General features: G+C 47.2%; 1 protein-coding gene across 2 annotated transcripts in view; it reads left to right on the plus strand.

Annotated features, from left to right (window-relative positions):
* The first annotated feature begins 2,820 nt into the window (after nucleotides 1–2,820).
* Nucleotides 2,821–19,363, plus strand: part of LOC142563878 (uncharacterized) — a 95,470-nt gene continuing 78,927 nt past the window's right edge. Inside the window, exon 1 of one of the 2 annotated variants that reach the window (XM_075674555.1) lies at nucleotides 2,821–3,162. The gene's annotated coding sequence lies outside the window, so the exon portion shown is untranslated. The remainder of the gene's footprint in view (nucleotides 3,163–19,363) is intronic. The other variant, XM_075674556.1, reaches the window with a different exon arrangement.

Raw genomic sequence — 19,363 nt, forward strand, 5'->3', positions numbered from 1 at the left:
TGATTTCGAAAGTAAGAAAATTCAAACAAACAATAAATAAGAATAATACTACAGAACGGTCAATTACATCTGGTAACATCAGAAACGTCTGCTTTAACTTGCGAAGTGTCTAATTAATTAGTAAACGAAGCAAAAGCGAAAGACAGGATTGTACTTCCCGTGTTATATCCTCTAACGTCATGAGATTTGGACAGCAACAGCTCGGGGCCACCTCATTAGTTTTTCATATTTCATAGATAGCTGAGGATTACATTGCGTTAGAAGTGAACTAAAGGTTAAACGTAACTCACTTCGCTTTGCGAACTTTTTCTATTCAGCTGAAAAACGGCCCGGGTGTGCCACAAATACCGACAAATATATGACGCCGTACTAACATGCCGGCGGCCTGGTTCGGACGCGAAAGCAAAGAAGGAAGATTTTGGCTTTCTTTATTTTTTATCAGCTTCCGACAAGATATTTTGACGCCATATAAGCCGTCCAAATAGATTATACACTCTAGTTTTGGAAAACTACTAAACAGACATTCTACCGATCCTTTGAGAGCGCTCTGAAAAGGCTAAGCTCGTAAAAAAAAAAAAAAGAAGATTAGTAAGTTGAGTTGCCAAGGTAAGCTGGTTAAATGACGTTAATCGGCTTTTATTAACGCCGTTCGGCCACATGAGTACTCGCATCAAAGCTTGCACGCTGCCTTGCTCGACCTTAAGAGCGCCACCGGAGCATTGTGAGACGGCCAATCGAATACAGAGGTAGTGTCGCCGTTACGCAGCTTAATGCTGTGCGATTACAAGCTGCTGTTTCTCCAAAAGAGCTATCTCTCTTTGGCGTCGCGCACGAGTGGTCATCGGGTTTATGAAACAGCGCTTGTGAACGTCGGCGCGTGGCAACAGTACGTCGCTAATGTTACCCTTAAACGAATTCTGCCTGCCAATAAATTCCTCTCATCGAACGTTCTTTCTCTTTTTTTTTCTTTTTTTTAGCGACAAGATGCATCCGAATGGAGCATTGCATAGTTGTAATCGATAATACAGAAATGTAAAAACAAAAAAAGATATGCCCACCCAACGCACATGTTTCAATCTGTGTGAAACGAAGAGTTAGTAAAGTGACTAAATGAGTCCTTTACATTTTACGTCGGCTCATAGAATCTCGCAAACTTTAGCCTTATACAATGTGTAATCTCTATGAAATGCTTGTGCTTATTCACCGTAAAGGCCCCAACGTTATTCTAATGCAGCTTCTATTCAAGATTTTCTTATCCAAGTACGTGTTATACATTACATATGACATATAAATGCAGAAGGAGAAATACAGAATGTTTATGCGTTCGCACAATTGCGTCCCACGACAGTAATAGAAGGTACAGAAATGAAAAAGAAAAAAAAATGGTTGGATAATCGAAATAGAATTCGAGTGCACGTGGGAAGGAAACCCCGACCCGGCAGCCCCAACTCAACTCGTCCAAGCAGCAGAGTACCCGAGCTTCTACTGGTGCTAGAAAGGATGCGCGTTAAAAGCACCCCTTAAAAGCGACCGAACAATCGAAGTAGTTGGAAGGTGGATCGGCGTAGCACGGGAAAGGCAGCATGCACCTAAACACACACCGAGCGACAAAGCGATCGCGAGAACCGTCGAGAGTGCAAAGGAGACCGAAGAGGAAGAGAACCCCGATGGAGAGAGTAAGACGTGGACGCGAGGGGTGCAAGACAGACCACAAAAGCATCCCCGAATCAGCCGGCGAGCGACGCTTTGCTGCGCCACTCGTACGCAGGCCCAGCACGAGCCCGCCTCTAACAAACGACGACAAATGGGGGGGAGGGGGGAGTGCGGCGGTAAGCCGACGACGGAGGACCCCCTCCGCGTTACGCACACACACAACAACCACATGTGAAGAGCTCTCTCGCGGTGGAAAAAGGGGCGGGACACGCAGTGGAGTGCCTGATTCCTCCTGCCCTTCCTCTCCCTATGCTCTCGTTTCCCTCTTCCACCTACTCCTTTACGGACCTCATCCTTCGCTTACTATTACTCCAACTATTACTACAACGCGTTTTACTCCTGGCTCAGGTAAGAGAGCCAAGAATGCGCAAAACACCGCCCATATACAACACGTTTCCCTTTCTCCTCACTCGTCATTCGCTCCTCGTTCTCTTTTTTTTCCTGGCTTTCGATTTATATGACTCAGTCTATGCATAGTACTATTTTTCTGAGTGTGCGCATAACATGAAAGATGCAGTTAGAAATGCGGGACGCCTGCCCCTTGCTTAAATTTTTTCTCAACCTGCCCATATATACCCTTGCGAACAGCATTTCTTTTACTATCAGTCCACCTACTACTATTACTACTGCAGCTACTACGAAGCACTCATCGCGTACACAGAAAAAAGAAGAACAAGGAGTAAGAGGAGCACGCGAGAGTAGCGTTCAAAGCGCGCGGCAGCTGGCCAAGGAAAAAAGCGCAAAGAGAAAACCGTCTCCTGCATCCAAGATCCAAACCTCCTCTCTGCCCTCCCGCTGCGCTCCCATCGCACGGGAGCGGATGGAAGAGAACCACGTCGCCGCTCGGGAGATTCGAGCCGCTGCACACGGTGAAACCGAGCGCTTCAACTACTCTGGAGTTCCCACTACGCGTCGCCGGCTCCGGGTCCCCCGGGGGCGAGATTACGGGAAAGGAGGATGGATGAAGTGGAGGAAGGAAGCCCTGCGAGAGATGAAGGAGAAAAAAAAAACGCTTTCCCTGCGTCGAGAGTACATAACGCGGCCCACGGGGCGTCCAACCAGATTGGACCGGTTTGCCCGACGCGCGTGGTCTCCGCCGCGACGCTGCGCTGCGACCGAGAGAGACGCAAACAAGAAAAGGTGCGAACGAAAACAAAACTACGCACAGAGTGGCAGCAGCAGACGACGCCATGGTTGCGACGCGCGGTGAGAGGGCGCTCCGCTAGGCGGCGCCAGAGGTCGCCCCCGCGCTTTCTTTCTCTCCCTCGCTGTCCATCTCGCTTTCAACCATCTTTCCCCCCTCTTTTCCCTGCTTCTCTCACTCCATCCGATTCACGCCCTCGGATTGCTGGCGGCAGGCCGGGTGATCCCTCAGGCGAGCCAGCGCTTCCACCACTGAAGAACGCCGACGCGAAACTCTTGGGATCGTACGCCGCGCCCGAGCCAGTGGTGAGTGAAGAGCTGCCTTGCTGCATTTCACTTGAGAACGGGAGAACAGACCATCCACGAACGGGAAAGAAACAGCAACAATAGGTCGGTTCGCGCACGTCAAGCAGGCGGCTGCTCCTGCGTTAAGCTTCCTTCTGCCGTATAGTTTCCCCGTCCTGGGGAGTGGACTGAAGATGCGGAGCAGAACGCGGTCCGTCGTCTGCGCCGCGCCTCGCGAAGGGATCGTGCCGGCCGTTGTAGACTTCGGCACGCGCAACGTACACGCGCAAATTTCGTCTGCTCAGTCACCCATTTTCCTGCCGATGTGCAACTACTGCTAATTATGATTTTAAGCTATAGTGTGCCTTAACCGCAATTTTAAAATTTTTAATTGCAATTTTTATTGTATTTTTTGCCACTGCGAACTGCTCTCAGGTCGGTGGCATGACACAACGCCTGCAATGAGACAGGAACGGCATTACTGTTAATATACATCATGAAAAAAAAAAAGAAAAAGAGGGTTCACTGCGCTGCCTTAAGTTATTCAGCGGTACTACATCAAACGTACTCAAATCGAAGCTTCATGAAAAAGCGATAGATCCAAGCTTTGTAACCTGATAGCAAGTGCTATTGTTGGTCAGAGATTGGGGTCTCACGTCGTTGGGGGCGTGCATTTATAGATTACTTGATAAATATGCCAGCGCAGGGAGATTAGCTTGTCTTTCATTTATTATCCGCACTTATAGAAAAGAAGGCAGAGAAACCCGTTATCATGTTATCATTATGCCATTAGTATGCTGTTGTGTCCTGGAAAGCGAGCGGAATATTATTGGCGCGATATCTCAGTTCCACTTTTTTCCTTCGCGAAGACGACACTCCGAGCATTATGACGCGTTAACGTATGCGCATGAAAGCTTCCTTTGTTCTCGTGATTCTCACGAGTAGCGTAGCCAATCACTCGCGCTTATCTTAGTCTTTCATCATGTTTTTTTTTTCGAACACAATGCTTTCGAATTACTGCCTTCCCGCAGAACACCTGGAGGACCTTTGCAACTAGCCCAATATTGTAAATTGAACTGTATCACCTCCATCATTCTAGTAACCAGAATTCATTATCATGTCTAGCAATCTGAACTATATTATGCATTCTACAGTACGACCAACATTTTTCGCGATTTTCAATAGGAACTTTTTCATACGCATACTCCTTCTCATGCTCACGGGAATACAGGAAGTCAGCTATTGCGAATATTCTATTCAAACCTCACGGTGGCGCTCTTCGGGTTCAAGACTACGGAGCTACTTTACACGATGTTCATCGGTGGCTCCTAAATTACTGAAGCCTTATGACGACGATTTTTATATCGGTCAGATCATACATAGTGAGCACAATATTACGGACGCCGTTCCGTACTCCATACGGACCGAATGATCACCGCACTTGCGCACTGGTGCAGTGATGTAAACTAGTAACACGCCTTCACTAGGGTTTATGGTAGTCCAGAGATGAGGTACAGACAACCGTTCGTGTTGTGACACAGTGAGAGGTAAACCTCGTCAATCCTCGAGTCATGTAGGACGCAGGAGTTCTGCGCTGGTAATGCTGAAGCTAGCTACCCCAGGATTGTACTGGCAATACAGCGTATAAAGGGTTTTCGGTGAGCAACGCAATGCCTCCTTCATCTGGCGGTGATAGCGAGTGGGCAGAAAAGAAAAATATGGCGTGAAATAACGAGCAAGATTACGGCGCGTTCGCGGAAACATTTCGCAAGAGCAGCCGTGCTTATAACAGTGTATACTGAAACGTATCTCCGCTCAGACGTCTCAATATGTCTCGAAATAAACTTTTAAGAAGCACACCAGAGTGGCGAGGTCAAGCTGAAGCTGTGAGTGACAAGTGTTAGGAAGCGTGTACTCCGGCCACACTTGAGTTTTGAAGGAATAGTTCGTCGCACTAATTTGATTTATTGTTTTTCTTTCGAGTGCATTAGAGTTCAGCGGCTTGACCTGATCATTAGCTTTGTACTTATAACGGGCGGTGGCTTGGGGTGACTGCAGAATCAAGATTCTTGCAGCCTTCAGCTTCAGTGACGTTGAGGTTTCGTGGCGCATGTTTTATTATTGTTATTTCTTATTATTTATTTTATTATAATTGTTTATTTCGTTCAGGGCCAGCTCAGCTTCTCTTATTGAAGTACATGTGATAACACAGGAAGGCTTGCATGAGACAGCCGCTAAACTGATTTCAATGAAATCCTCTTTTTTCCATTTCCTTTCATTTATTCACCCTAAGTGCCCGAAGGAGGAGGGGGAAACATAATCTAAAATGCAATGAAACAAAAGGTAGCAACCCAAGTACAACTGTTTGGAACAAGCCAGGTAGTCAAAGAAACTAAAAAAAAGAAAGTCAGTAAAGCTCAAGGTGAGTAAGCATGTACAAACAGGACAGGAGCAAGACAAGCCAGATGTTCAAGCATGAAATTCAGCAGAACTCGAGAATGAAATGCTGCATATTACATAGAAAGTAAAAGCAAATCAGCAAAACAAGTTCGCAAACATACTTTTCTAAAAACTTAGTAGCGCCGATCGAAGAGGAGATTGACTCATTATCGTGGCTGTGTTTGACGGAAATGCGTTCCACTCGGTATTCGATAGATCAAGCGGGCTACTGTGAATTATTTTTTTTTTGTTCTGGCATATACAGGTTTACCTTAATGCGCATGATCGGTGCGAGATGAGATATGGCGTGCTGAAAAGTTATGATCAAAGGGAAACGAGGTGTTAATGTGATAAAACGAGAGAAAAAATGTTAGGCAGCAAGGTTTCCTGCACGTAGCTATGGCGACTCACTGAGATATCTTTCAGGTCTTACACGCTATAACAACATGAATAAGAAGTAATAAATCGGGTTGCTTTATTTTGTAGAGATTCAAGATATCGTTAAGATATATGACATGCGCGTTATACGACAAGTATATAGGCGCGAAAACCTAATCTTAGCGGCTGTTGGGAGCAGCAAATGGATTTAGTAGGTGTCAAATACCTAATATTGGGTGAGGCAAATCTGAAGCTTAATGTTCCAAACAGCGTAGATCAATGCCATAAGATAGATATCACCACTATGTCAAATATATATTTTAGTTCCGTTCGATTGCCGGCAATTTTTCAATGACAATTGCCTAAATGAAAACATCGTGATTTAATTAGGCAACTTAAATTAGCGTTCGTGAGCCGGCATTAGCCTGCAGAGAGCTGCTGTTGTGGCATGTGAATTCGCTGCACCGAAACAAACCACCATGTATTTCTGCTCTGCTTAATTTGTTTTTGTTGTGGAGTTCATTTAGGACAATTAACTTGCATACGTTGCCTTTGAGGTTAAAGGCATAGGTGCCTCAGAGGCCCAGCCACAATAAGCAGCAACAAGAGCAGCACGGTTCGATAGAACAACGCTATAACAATGAAATAGCATAGGAAACGAAAGCAGTCCTCTTACGATTGACATGCTCTAACAAGACACAGAACACGATTGTTTCTTAAAGTACCCTTAAAGGCCTTCAATTGGGGTCTTCAAGGGTGCTATAAATAAATAAAAATAAATAAATATTACCTCACACACCATAGCTAATTTTAAGGGCACTGTGAATAAATAACAATAAACAAAAATTATGTGACACATTACATACCTCAATATAATGAAAATCCTCTCAGCGCAACAACAGAAAATTAAGAAACATCATTGAGAAGAAGCAGTTTCATAACTTTTATTTTTATTTAAACGGACACTTAAGGCAAATATTAAGTCAAGCTAATGTCATAGTTTAGTGCTCGAGAACGTCTGAGGCGTCAATATTATCGCGAACAGAGCTTTAGTGATCGAGAAATTGAGGTAAATGCAGCACGCGATTAGACTGCCCCGGGACATTCAAGAACCAGCCCGATGACGAGGGCGCTCCTCATTCTTATTCTCTCACTAATAGTCAACCACTCAGTATAAGACCAAAGTAAAATGCTACCTGTCCAGTTCTATTCGATCTAAAAAAAAAAAAAAAAACTCGCTGTCGTTATCCTTGACAAGGACGCGGACGGTCGAAAGGTTCCGTTTGCTCCACTATTCGCTGTCCGCGCTTTCACGTTTCAGTAGTTTCGTTACAGCATAGTGCTGCGCTGGTTGTGCTGGCTCGCAAAACTCACACAAACTGCAGAGAATTCCCCCTCCATGTGATGTCGTGTGTTTCCCGAACAGTCCTGGCCGCTTGGCCAAGAGCAGCTGCAGCGGCAAATCCAACTGTCTGTGTTGCCTCGATTTCCCCATGGCGGCGCGTTTGCATTTTTGCAGAATACCGTAGCGCCGTCTGTCCGGCGCCGTTTTACTCGTAGTTGGCAGTAAAGGGCGGTGATAGCTTATGCAACGTCACCACTTCCCGCTCGGGGGCGGGCGATTTGAATTGCGCTAAAGGTATGCGGACGTTTCAGGCGCAAATTTCCCGTAAACTATTTTCTTGACACGAAACCAGCGCTGCGAGGTTTCTGGAATGGTATTTTAACAGTCCACGTCGACTAGCTATTTGCCTTTAGTGTCCCTTTATTAAGTGATATTCGCTCGTTCAAAAGTGCTGATATTACGGGGTCTTGAATTAAGGTGTCTGAAATTAGAAAACCTAATTTTTTTTCATGACCATAGTTCGTACGTGTATCACAAAGTGCCGATGTACCTGTAATGACGCCATAGCGTGCACTGAAAGGTGCAGATCGCGATTTCCACCCCGGCTGCGTCACTCGTGCACCAGTAGGCTTGGACCGAGGGGGGGGAGAGGGAAGGGGGGTTAAAAGTGCTCTTTACAGTGGCAATATAGGGCGCCCTCTCATACCCCTTGTTTGAATCCCACCGATGGCAACGGTTGTTGTGGTCGCACCGATGGTACGACCTGTTGTGAACTCGGCGCTGACGCCCGTTGTTGCACCTGGGTCGCAAGCCCCAAGGGTAGCGTTGGCCTGGCGGCCTGGGGTACAACTGGAAGCATCCGAAGGTCCCGGCAAAGCATGAGTCGACTGGTAACAACAAAACAACTTGTTTATTTTAACATCGCAAAGAGTTGGCGGTCAGGTTGACCGAAGTAGAGAGACGGGAGAGCACTTTACTCAACAGAAGAAATCGGAGCCCTCCTTTGGCGTCCGGGGGCAGCTGTTTTTATACTCTCGCAGTTGAGGGCAAGAAGGAACCCCTCAATAGACGAGCACGTGATTGTACAATGGGATAAGGTGACGCATACTGTCGTAGCGCCGTTGGTCGGGCACAAAGACTGGGAGGAGAAGGTAACCTCTACTCTCGTAGCGCCTCTGGTCGGGCACAATGACTGGGAGGAGAAGGTAACCTCTACTCTCGTAGCGCCTCTGGTCGGGCACAATGACTGGGAGGAGAAGGTAACTTCTACTCTCGTAGCGCCTCTGGTCGGGCACAATGGCTGGGAGGAGAAGGTGACTTCTATTCTCGTAGCGCCTCCAGTCGGGCACAATGGCACATACACTCACACACGCACATGAAGACACGTGGCATCGGAACATGCCTGGACGCGCTTGGCGGGGAGCGTAGCGGCGACGCCGAACGGGCCAAAATGTCTGCCGCTTTGTTGCAGTCGCGCCGGCTAAACCGCGCGTCGTAGGCGAAACGTAACACCCTTCTCTTCGCTCTGCAGACTCCGGCTATAGCGTTCCCACAGCCCATGGGTACGTCAATGGCTTTTAGGCCCAAGAATAGCAAGAAGGTTCTGCTTGGTTTTAACGTGGTGCTTACTGAGAACAAAGTTGTTCGCCTTTTTTTAGTAGGACGAGAACTCAGCCGCAGAGGATGTAACAAGTACAGTCTGATTAACGAGGTCGGATGGAATGAAATTTGTCGCCGTCATATGTATTCTATTTTACGTTTACTAACCTTTTACTGACCTACTTTGATTGTTTGAAGCAGTTTGCAGACATCGTTGTTTTTATGAACGCCCATTTGCATTTCTTTCTGAGAACTGAACGTCTGCAACTGGCTTAAACGGATTTTCATTTTCACAGCATATTTGTTCGAGAAAGAAATGCTCCCTGCATTCATTCTGGATCCTTAAACCGCGACGTACCGCAACGAAAAGTCGTGATCACATTGCGGGAGATCAGTACATAGCACTTTATTCCCTCTTGCGATGCAGTTATTTAGGGTAAGAACCCGAAAGGCTGACGTCATCGTGTCCATCAATTCACGTACGCTTGCCAGCTCAAGCAGCCAAGCCTAATACCGCGACGCGCCCGTCCTGCTGAAATAAGCTTGACTACAATATATAACGTCAGCGCCTGCCATGCGCGTGTGAGCCTTGCGTGTACACACGCTTTGCTTCGACGAGAACTGAATGCCGCAGTGAAACTTACCAGCTCGCCGGCGCGCGAGATTGCGCGTCCACGCAATGAATGCAGCCGTTCGTTTTCCCACGCCGAAAACCAGAGGAATACGGTGGGAACGGAAAACGATTGATGACTCACCGCTGAGGCAACGCATGCGCTGCATTCGCTGTCCCGACTTGCGGCGTGCTTGTGCGTGCGCTTGCGCACTGGAGTGAGTGATCCTCGAGTGAGCGAGCGACTGCTGTGAGAAGATAAACAAGTTCGTGCTGAATCAGTGAGCGCGGCACCTTTGGGGAGACGATCAGTGAGATAATGCGCGTTGAGTGAGCGAGCGGCGAGCGAACGTGTGAGAAGGCGAGCAAACAAGTGAGGCAATGATGAATGAGTGAGGGAGCCGGGAATGTGTGAGGGAGCATGTGTTTAACGAGTGACTCAGGTGTGAGCGATTGCGCAAGAGAATATGAAAGTGTATTAGTGAGGGAGAAAGAGAGAGTGACTGAATGACGGAGGAAGGGAGTTAAGAAGGGAGTGCGATGAGTGAGTGAGTGCGAGCAAATAAGTGAGGGAATGATGAATGATGATTGAGGGAGCCGGGGATGTGTGAGGGAGCATGTGGATTAACGAGTGACCCAGGTGTGAGCGATTGCGCAAGAGAATAAGTGCATTAGTGAGGGAGACAGAGAGAGTGACTGAATGACGGAGGAAGGGAGTTAAGGAGGGAGTGCGATGAGTGTTAGAGTGCGAGAACGAGTGAGCGATAAGTGAGTGAATAATTTCTGGAGTGAGTGGGGCGCTAAGGGAATTAGATTCGCACGAACGCCTTCACTGAAATACTGGCTCTTGCGCTGAAGTTCGTCTCTCTCTAGACACTGTTGAAGCTTGTATCAGCGCTGTGTATGTGCACCCGTCTCGTCCTGGCCCTTTACGCTGTTGTGAAAAGGATGTCTCTCTCTAGTTCAACAAGAAATCCAGCCCATACCATCATCATCATCATCATCAGCCTGGTTACACCCACTGCAGGGCAAAGGCCTCTCCCATACTTCTCCAACAACCCCGGTCATGTACTAATTGTGGCCATGCCGTCCCTGCAAACTTCTTAATCTCATCCGCCCACCTAACTTTCTGCCGCCCCCTGCTACGCTTCCCTTCCCTTGGGATCCAGTCCGTAACCCTTAATGACCATCGGTTATCTTCCCTCCTCATTACATGTCCTGCCCATGCCCATTTCTTTTTCTTGATTTCAACTAAGATGTCATTAACTCGCGTTTGTTCCCTCACCCAATCTGCTCTTTTCTTATCCCTTAACGTTACACCTATCATTCTTCTTTCCATAGCTCGTTGTGTCGTCCTCAATTTGAGTAGAACCCTTTTAGTAAGCCTCCAGGTTTCTGCCCCGTAGGTGAGTACTGGTAAGACACAGCTATTATATACTTTTCTCTTGAGGGATAATGGCAACCTGCTGGTCATGATTTCGTAATGCCTGCCAAACGCACCCCAGCCCATTCTTATTCTTCTGATTATTTCCGTCTCATGATCCGGATCCGCCGTCACTATCTGCCCAAAGTAGATGTATTCCCTTACGACTTCCAGTGCCTCGCTGCCTATTGTAAATTGCTGTTCTCTCCCGAGACTGTTAAGCATTACTTTAGTTTTCTGCATATTAATTTTTAGACCCACTCTTCTGCTTTGCCTCTCCAGGTCAGTGAGCATGCATTGCAATTGGTCCCCTGAGTTACTAAGCAAGGCAATATCATCAGCGACTCGCAAGTTACTAAGGTATTCTCCATTAACTTTTATCCCCAATTCTTCCCAATCCAGGTCTCTGAATACCTCCTGTAAACACGCTGTGAATAGCATTGGAGATATCGTATCTCCCTGCCTGACGCCTTTCTTTATTGGGATTTTGTTGCTTGCTTTATGGAGGACTACGGTCCATACTGATAGATGTAAAACATGATAGAGTTACGTTTATGGCAGCGTATCCGGCCGTGCCGAATGAGGCCGCCTGGGTCACTAGGCGACGTGCGCGGACGAGGAAGGTGTCGTCGTCGGACATCCTCTTCCGTTGCGCCGTGTCTCGAGAGCAAACGCCCCGCATTGAGAGGCCCCGGCCTTCCGAGCTTTCGTGCACTGACACATGTAGGACAGGCGAGCTTTTTTGATCGGGCTCCACAGCTCCCTCCCAGGCGTCACGCTGTCGGCATGCTATCACGATAATGGGCGCAACTCAAGCCGACGGAGCGGATCACTTCCCCGTCTTCGGGGAGGACGCAGCAGTGACGCTGCGTGGTGGACATCTTCACGTGTAGAGGAAGTTCGTGATCGACGCTGTTGTCTCTGTATTCGCGGCTAAGCGTCGAGCTGTCTCGCCTGTCAAGCGCGTATAGTGGCGCACGCATTAACAAAAAAAACAAAAAAAAACAAGATGCTCAGTGGTTAGGCTGCTCGGGAAGGGAACAGGGGAGCGCCGTTGCCGTGGAAACATGTGGATGCGATCGGTGGGGCTGCAAGCATGCGTTAGTAACCGTTAAATCGACGGAAGTTTGACAACTAGAAGGAGGGAGGTTTTAAAGAAGTGCAATGGTGATTCATCGGTAAATGTGCGAGACATGCGTTGGCATATATATATATATACATATATATATAGTACGGACCACCACTTAGTGGTGGTCCGTACATTTTATCCTACCAGCAGCAGTGCAAATGGTGCTTGCCCGTCCCCTTGCACCACCTCACTTGTAAAATGTAAAATACGACCGTGTTAGTGTAAATCTCTTAGTGTTTCTGGCTATGGTCATTAACATTGGCTAAACGTTTATATCGCTGCTTTCTACAAAATTCGCACGCACTTTGAATGTTATTTCAATAACCTGTGAAATAGGGCACGCGTTGGGCATGGTCCACATTTACAGTGAAGTTCGCTTCCTCTAACCTTCGTGAGTTCAAAAAAGAAAGTACCTTGTCTTTGCTTTTGGTGCGGCTCTTAGACACTATTTCCTCCAGAATCGCCCTTTACTCGCAGAACCGCACCCAACTGTTGCCGACGCTAGGTCCCCGCCATTTGTTTAGTCTATTTGGAAACTGTGCGGTTTAGGAGGTTCTCAGTGCCGGTAAATGGCTTCTGGGTCTATTTCTGCATATCGTACGCTGTATATTTGCCTCTAAAAGTAATAACGTGTGGGACTCGGTTTGTACTAATGCCGCCGTGCCTTTACAGGGCATTTTTCGTGCATGGCAGACTAGTATTTTCTGTTAGTACTGTTACGATTCTTCACTGATGTTTCGCCTGACCCGCAATTTCTTCAGCCGGTAAGTCACTCGGCGCTGACGCCACTGCACTTCTTATGTCAGTATATAGTAAGCGGCAGTGTGTGTTCACATACTATAGACCCATATATATATATATATATATATATATATATATATATATATATATATATATATATATATATATATATATATATATATATATATACACGCAAAAGCGACGACGTTAAGCAGTCATGCAGAGGACACCTTGACACGGTGCGTTCGACCAAAGCATCGCAGCACCGTTCTCCTGGTAATTATAATATAAACAAGTAGTTGCGGTCCACTTGTCTGTCGGCATGAAAATGTCCTCCGCACCTGTTGTGGGGCGTAGAGTGGCTTTGGCATTGAGCCGTTAAGGCCGAGGCCGCGAGATGAAATCTCGGCCGCGGCAGCCTCGTGTCCATCAGGGCGAAATGGAGGAACGCCCGTGAATCGTTCGTCGGGCGCGCGGTTAAAGAACCCCAGGAGGTGAACCAAGAGGAGGCGGACTCCTCCGCTGCGGTGTTTCCAAAATAATATTGTGGTTTTCGCACTTACCGCAGAATTAGAAACATGTCGTCCGCGACATATCCATGCTGAGCGCATTTTTTTTTTTTTTTTTTGCCGTTCTTCTCGTGCAAGACAGACATCTCTGTCGCATTGTAGTTATATGCAGTGCCACGAGCTATCGGGAGAATGCTGATTTTTTACAGCTGCGTCTTGCTGCGTTGCTCTATGGGTCTGCGCCAGCGCGTCTTAGTTGAGCTGAAACGCTTCAGCCGCAACATTTCTCGTATACCGCCAACCCGCCGTGGTTGCTCAGTGGCTATGGTGTTAGGCTGCAGAGCACGAGGTCGCGGGATCGAATTCCGATCACGGCGGCTGCATTTCGATGGGGGCGAAATGCGAAAACACCCGCGTGCTTAGATTTAGGTGCACGTTAAGGAACCCCAGGTGGTCGAAATCTCCGGAGTCCTCCACTACGGCGTGCCTCATGATCCGAAAGTGGTTTTGGCGCGCAAAACCCAATAATTTAATTCTACCGCCACTTGTTCGGCCGTCGTCCAGCGCACTCCGCCGTATAATTCGGGGTCACGCTCAAAATCATCCCCACTGTCCTCTCCACAAAACCCTGTCTCACTATGCTTGCAGTGCATAACTCTCGAAAGCTTCAACATTAAGAAAAAAAAAAGACGATTACGTTATATTCGATTCGAAACTGCCCGTCGCAGCTGTTCTCGGGAGAGAAAGAAAAAAGAACGCGCATTGTCAGAGCTAAACCGCTGACTCTTTCGTAACCATACTGCAGAGAAAAAAACTCATTCCTTATTCCACGATATTGCGTTTACGAGAAGCAAGCTCCCGAAAGAATCGTTCTCCATTGACCGTCGGAACGACTTATATAAAAGGGTTACACAAGCATCCTAGGGCCATAGGAACGATTGCGTCTTTATTCGCCTTGTCATATGCTTCTCGTTAGCGCGCCATAGGAATGAGTGAATTGCACACAGTAAGACTGTGCAATTCACTCGCCTGTCTTTGTTGGGAGTTCTAGGCAATGCAGAGGTCATTCGCCGCCATAAAAGAAGCAATCATAAGTGCGCCCGTTCCTTAATAGAAGGATCGCGAGAGGGCCTTTAGCAACGATTTAGTCGAACGTCCTGCCGCCGTGATTCAATATGTGACGCATTCCCATTAAGGTTGCGAAACTTGGCGCCTTCAATGTCTCGCTGCGACCTTTCGATACGGTGATCGATTCTGAATTTCAATTCGCATCGCGACTTTCAGTTCCATAGCTGTCGAAGCATTGCGTCCCACGCAATTACGAAAGAGCAGCCAAAGGCTACCATTAGTTTTCGTGTCCGTTTTGAGGTTACGCAAGTTGAGCCTTGTCATTATTCTTCATGCCATTTACGTGATCAGCCACGTTTTTGGGAAGCATCGGGAGATCTCAAAGTTTAAACTGTCAGAGACACGTCCCACAATTACCGCATGCTTAAGAAAAGCAGTTGCTCCAGCAAGCAGTAATAGTGCGAACATGTACATACAAAACGTTCAGCAGAGAAAAACGAACACATAAAGAAAACGCGAACGAAAATGAAAGCTGTGTAACAAGTGTTGGAAGAAGGCACATCGTCATCAACGTTAAAACTGATCCATCATTAAGGCCTCCAGCTATTTATGGGCACCTTCAGGAATGTTTGAATTAATAAATGGCTAAAAAAAGAAATTATGGGATTTTACGTGGAAAAACTACGATGTGATCATGAGGCATGCCGTAGTGGGGGACTGCGGAAACAGGGACCACCTGGGGTTCTTTAACGTGACGCCTTGCGTCTAGGCCACCTTCAAGGGAGCGATTGGGCAGACGCACTTTATCCCCAATGAAGGCTCTTAATTCGATTTCAAACTTCGGGCCAAAGTTGCGAACCACTGTGGGGGGGGGGGCGGAGGGGGGGATTGGTAAATTTTGTGCTTCGAGAACGGTTGCTCGCGACATCCAGGCGCAGCGATCATCGTGGATACAAGTGCAAAAAAGGGTTTATGTAATTCCTTTTCTTTATATAAGCTCCCACGTACCGAGAACATCCTGGCAACCTTCGGGAACCGTACCCACGACCTCCAAAGCGCCAGACTACCCCGCCGCCGCAGACGGTGCGTCACCCGAGTAATCAGCTGAAAGACGAATCACAGATGGCCTCTCCTCTGTCGACAGGCAACACTGTGAACCAGACGACGCCACAACAGAAAAAAAAGGAAGGGGTGGGGGAGGCAGTGCGAAGATAAAATAGAAGGCATCGCTGGCAGCGCTCCAGGCATTCCCTCCCTCCCCCCCCCTCCCCCCCCCGCGCGCGCTCTCTACCCCGTTCTTTTGGTTATAATCCGTGGCGAATTATTCACGAACGCGCGCTAATTGCGTTGGGCGCGTCCGGGATTCGACAAGTGCCGTCCGATAGATCGGGCACGCCAGCCTGTACATCCCTTCGCGCCGCCTATATAGGTACTAGGTGCCTTTTAGCGCCACGCCAGCGGTGAAGAAAAGGAAATGCCAAAAACACAACTCCGAGGAAAGTGTAGTGCCGAGGGCGTTGATGGGAGATGAATTTGAATTTTTAATCAGAGCGCGTCGGTACGAAAATTCCCTTTAATTATATCGCGGTGACGAGGCAGGTCCGCGCCCGTAAAAAGCAAAAATAAAAAGAGGAAGGAAATTAACAAAGGCATCGTGTCGCTGCACCTTGGTTCGCACGTGACAGGAAGCAGGATGAGCGCAAAGGCCGAGGGAACAGCAGCCCCCCTTGCAGAGCTTGTTGCGTGCAGTGTTGGGGAAGGCGCACACGCGTGACCAAATTGCGCCGGCCTTCCCACACCACTGGGAATCCCGAGTTTTTCACGTAGAGTGTAAGTGCTGATCACGTACGGATTGGCTCCCCGCTCACTCGCGCGTGTTTCTAATGCGAACCAGCTCGATGCCATACTATTTCAAAAAGTCTAATAACACGCCTGACCCGCATGACGTACACACCTGAACGCCTACGATGGTCCATTCAGTTAAATGCAGTACGATTGCCTACAACGGTTACGCATGATCTGCCACAACCGTGAGTTTTGCTACCGTCTTAGCACAGTCGGCAACAAAAGTTTACGGACCACGAGATATCGGGAAACGCTCAATTTTCTAGCGCAATGTAACAGAAGCCAGCTAAACCGTACATAGCAGGTTTGTTCGCATCTGCAAGTGGAGGCTAGGAAATGCGAATACTAATCAACGTTGCGCGGCTGCGGAGATATTAAAACTTTTTATGAGATACCTTGTCTCTTAATATTTTGTGGTTGACTGAACGCAGTAAGCGTCTTGAGCGTGTGCGTTTAAGCCTGGGCTGCTTGCTGCCTTTCAACGATGTCCATATAGCGGTGATATTTTATCAGGTTAACTGAGGATCTGAAGGAAACGGTGATCGAAGAGAAATAGACTGGATAAATTTTCACACCGTCGCCATGCCTCGTGTTACACACTCAATGAAACTTAGTGGTACCACCGGGGCTGTTTTATGACGTTTTGGTGGTTATACTGGAGCGCTTAAAGTTCCGTTCATCCGAAAAAATGTTTAGGAATTGAAATTTACCAAGAGCTGGGTATATCAACGTGGATCGGCACCACACGTTACTTGAACGAGTGTAAATTCGAAGCCTGTACCCACCCCTTCTGTAATACCCCTGAAATCTGGGGTCCTTAAGGAAAATAAACTGAAACTGAAACACGTGTTGCTATAACACGTGAGAACACGACTTCCGGGACGGCAATAAGCCGCGAATTACTCGCGCAAATTTCATTTCAGTAAATTTTGCGTTTAAAGCAAACAATGTTTTTTTTTCCTTTTTGTTAAGTAAAACAAAGCGTCAAGACTAGTTCGGCCACCATTGCTCCAAGCGTGGCGGTAATTCTAAAGAGTGAACGTGTGCACCTAGTACTATGTGTTCACGTTTAAGTTCTAAGAGATTTTTCAACATCACATCTTGCAGATAACATACTTCGAGTGGTTGACCTGGGTTAATGATAGAAGCGGAGAAGTCGAAACGTATTTTGAACTAATTAACGAAAGTTCACTAGCTGACTTATTCATTAATTACTCCACGGTACAGATTGAAATTTACGGATTGTAGCCAGCAGATGAGTTTCCAGGGCGTATCCACTAGGAGTGAATTTCCAGAATGACACCAGTTTGAAGATATCCATGAACCACGCCATAAAGATGCACTGTTGTGCTACACTTACTTTTTTTTTACCGAAACGCTCTTTTCTTCATTGAAGCACAAAAGTAACGCGAACATTTATGTATTTCCCCCCATACTTTGGGGAATGATATCTCGAAACTGGTGTCATTCTGGAAATTCGTTTCAAGTGGATACGTCTTGCAACCTCACAGGTGACAATCCGTCCATTACAATGTGTGCCGCAATGTAATTAATTAAGCAGTGGAATGGCGAACTTCTGCTCACTTGTCAAATATCTGTTTCGATTTCTCATGATCGTAATGTCCACCTCTTCGTATAATACAGCTCGAGGGCAAATCATAAGAAGCCAACACACAAAGACACCAAGGGCAAATTACTTCTACTTACTAATTCAGTTAAAGAAATTACAAATTATTGAAAATGAAAGTGGATGAAGAAGCAACTGGCCACAGGTGGACCCCTCGTTTCCCTTTCTTCCAGCTCAAGGACAAGAGTTATATGCTATAAATCATCGGGGGCTTTCAAGAATTTCGTAAAACCTAAAAACGATCCACCTATACAGAGATCCCCATGATAGGAACACACAACTGCACGGTACTTCTACGTAGGAGGCGGAAGAAAAGTTACATGTTTGAAAAAAAAAATAACAGGCCAGACAGCTTGTTTAATGGCGACCCGAGCGTTGGCAGCCATAATTGATGGCTTGTCATCGCCGTAAAACGCGCCCGCCCGTAAATTTTCGCGACGAAACAGGATAGTGTTTCTTCTGTGCTTTGCTACTGAAAGGCGGCTGTACTCTCTCTGCGGGGCCTGCTTTTTCTTGACCGTCCCTCTCTACTGCGCCCACCCTCGCGTGCTTCCTATATTCTGGCAGTGCGGCCGTTAATTTTTTTGTTTCCTCGCGACTGCTCGGTTCTCTTTCTTCTTTCCTTTATTTTTCTTTTCTCAATTCTCTTTTTCGCTGTGAACGGCGCCGTTAGCTCGGCGGACCGCGGAAACACAGATAAAGGTGCTAGCAATTGTGAGCGAGCGAGGAGAAATTTCAAAAAAAGATTAAAACGGAGGGGAACCACGCGTACTTCGTTGCTGCCTTCTGCCTTCTCATGTTGACAGGAGACGACGTTTCGGGTTGCGCAGGGTTCTTCGTTTCATCACTTTCCTCCACCACTTCCCCTCCCCCCCCCTTTTTTTTTCTTTCCTTATGTACACGTCTTTCTTTGTTTCGTGTTTTTGTCGTAAATTTATGCGCGGCCCTCGGCGTTTCGCTCCATGTCTGTCCTTTAGAGAAAGAGAGAGATGCAGAGGGCCACCAGTCATTGGCACGCGTAGCAGACACTTCCCGATACTGCTTCTTGGGCTTCTGTTCTGGATCAGAGCTAGGTCGTTACTGCATTAATATTTCCCTTGTGTTGTTATAGGCGAGAAGCTATACGCAGTCCGAGTTTTCCTGTATTGTTCCGCGAATCGCATTGATTGTTCCGATTGATAGATTTATTGATTCACTCGTTGATTAGTTGAGGATCAAAAACGTTCGCAATAAGTATGGTATGTCTCCGGCTCCTTCACAACGTTACCTTTCTTCTTTAATGAGGGATGATGATGATAGCGATGGGTAACTTGACGTTGAACCTTTCAGGTAGTTACTGGTTCGCTACCAAAGGCGGGACAGCCACTTGCAACTTTCAAAACGAAAAAAAAAAGGGGGGGGGGGCGCTCAGACACAAAGCATTTGATTGTTTCACTTTCCTCTAAGTTTGAGATTGGAACGCGTGTGTTTTCTAACCTGTGCGATGGCTAGAGGCTGTGACCTTCTGCT

This window comes from Dermacentor variabilis, chromosome 11, assembly GCF_050947875.1.
Source record: "Dermacentor variabilis isolate Ectoservices chromosome 11, ASM5094787v1, whole genome shotgun sequence".
Classification (NCBI taxonomy): Eukaryota; Metazoa; Arthropoda; class Arachnida; order Ixodida; family Ixodidae; genus Dermacentor; species Dermacentor variabilis.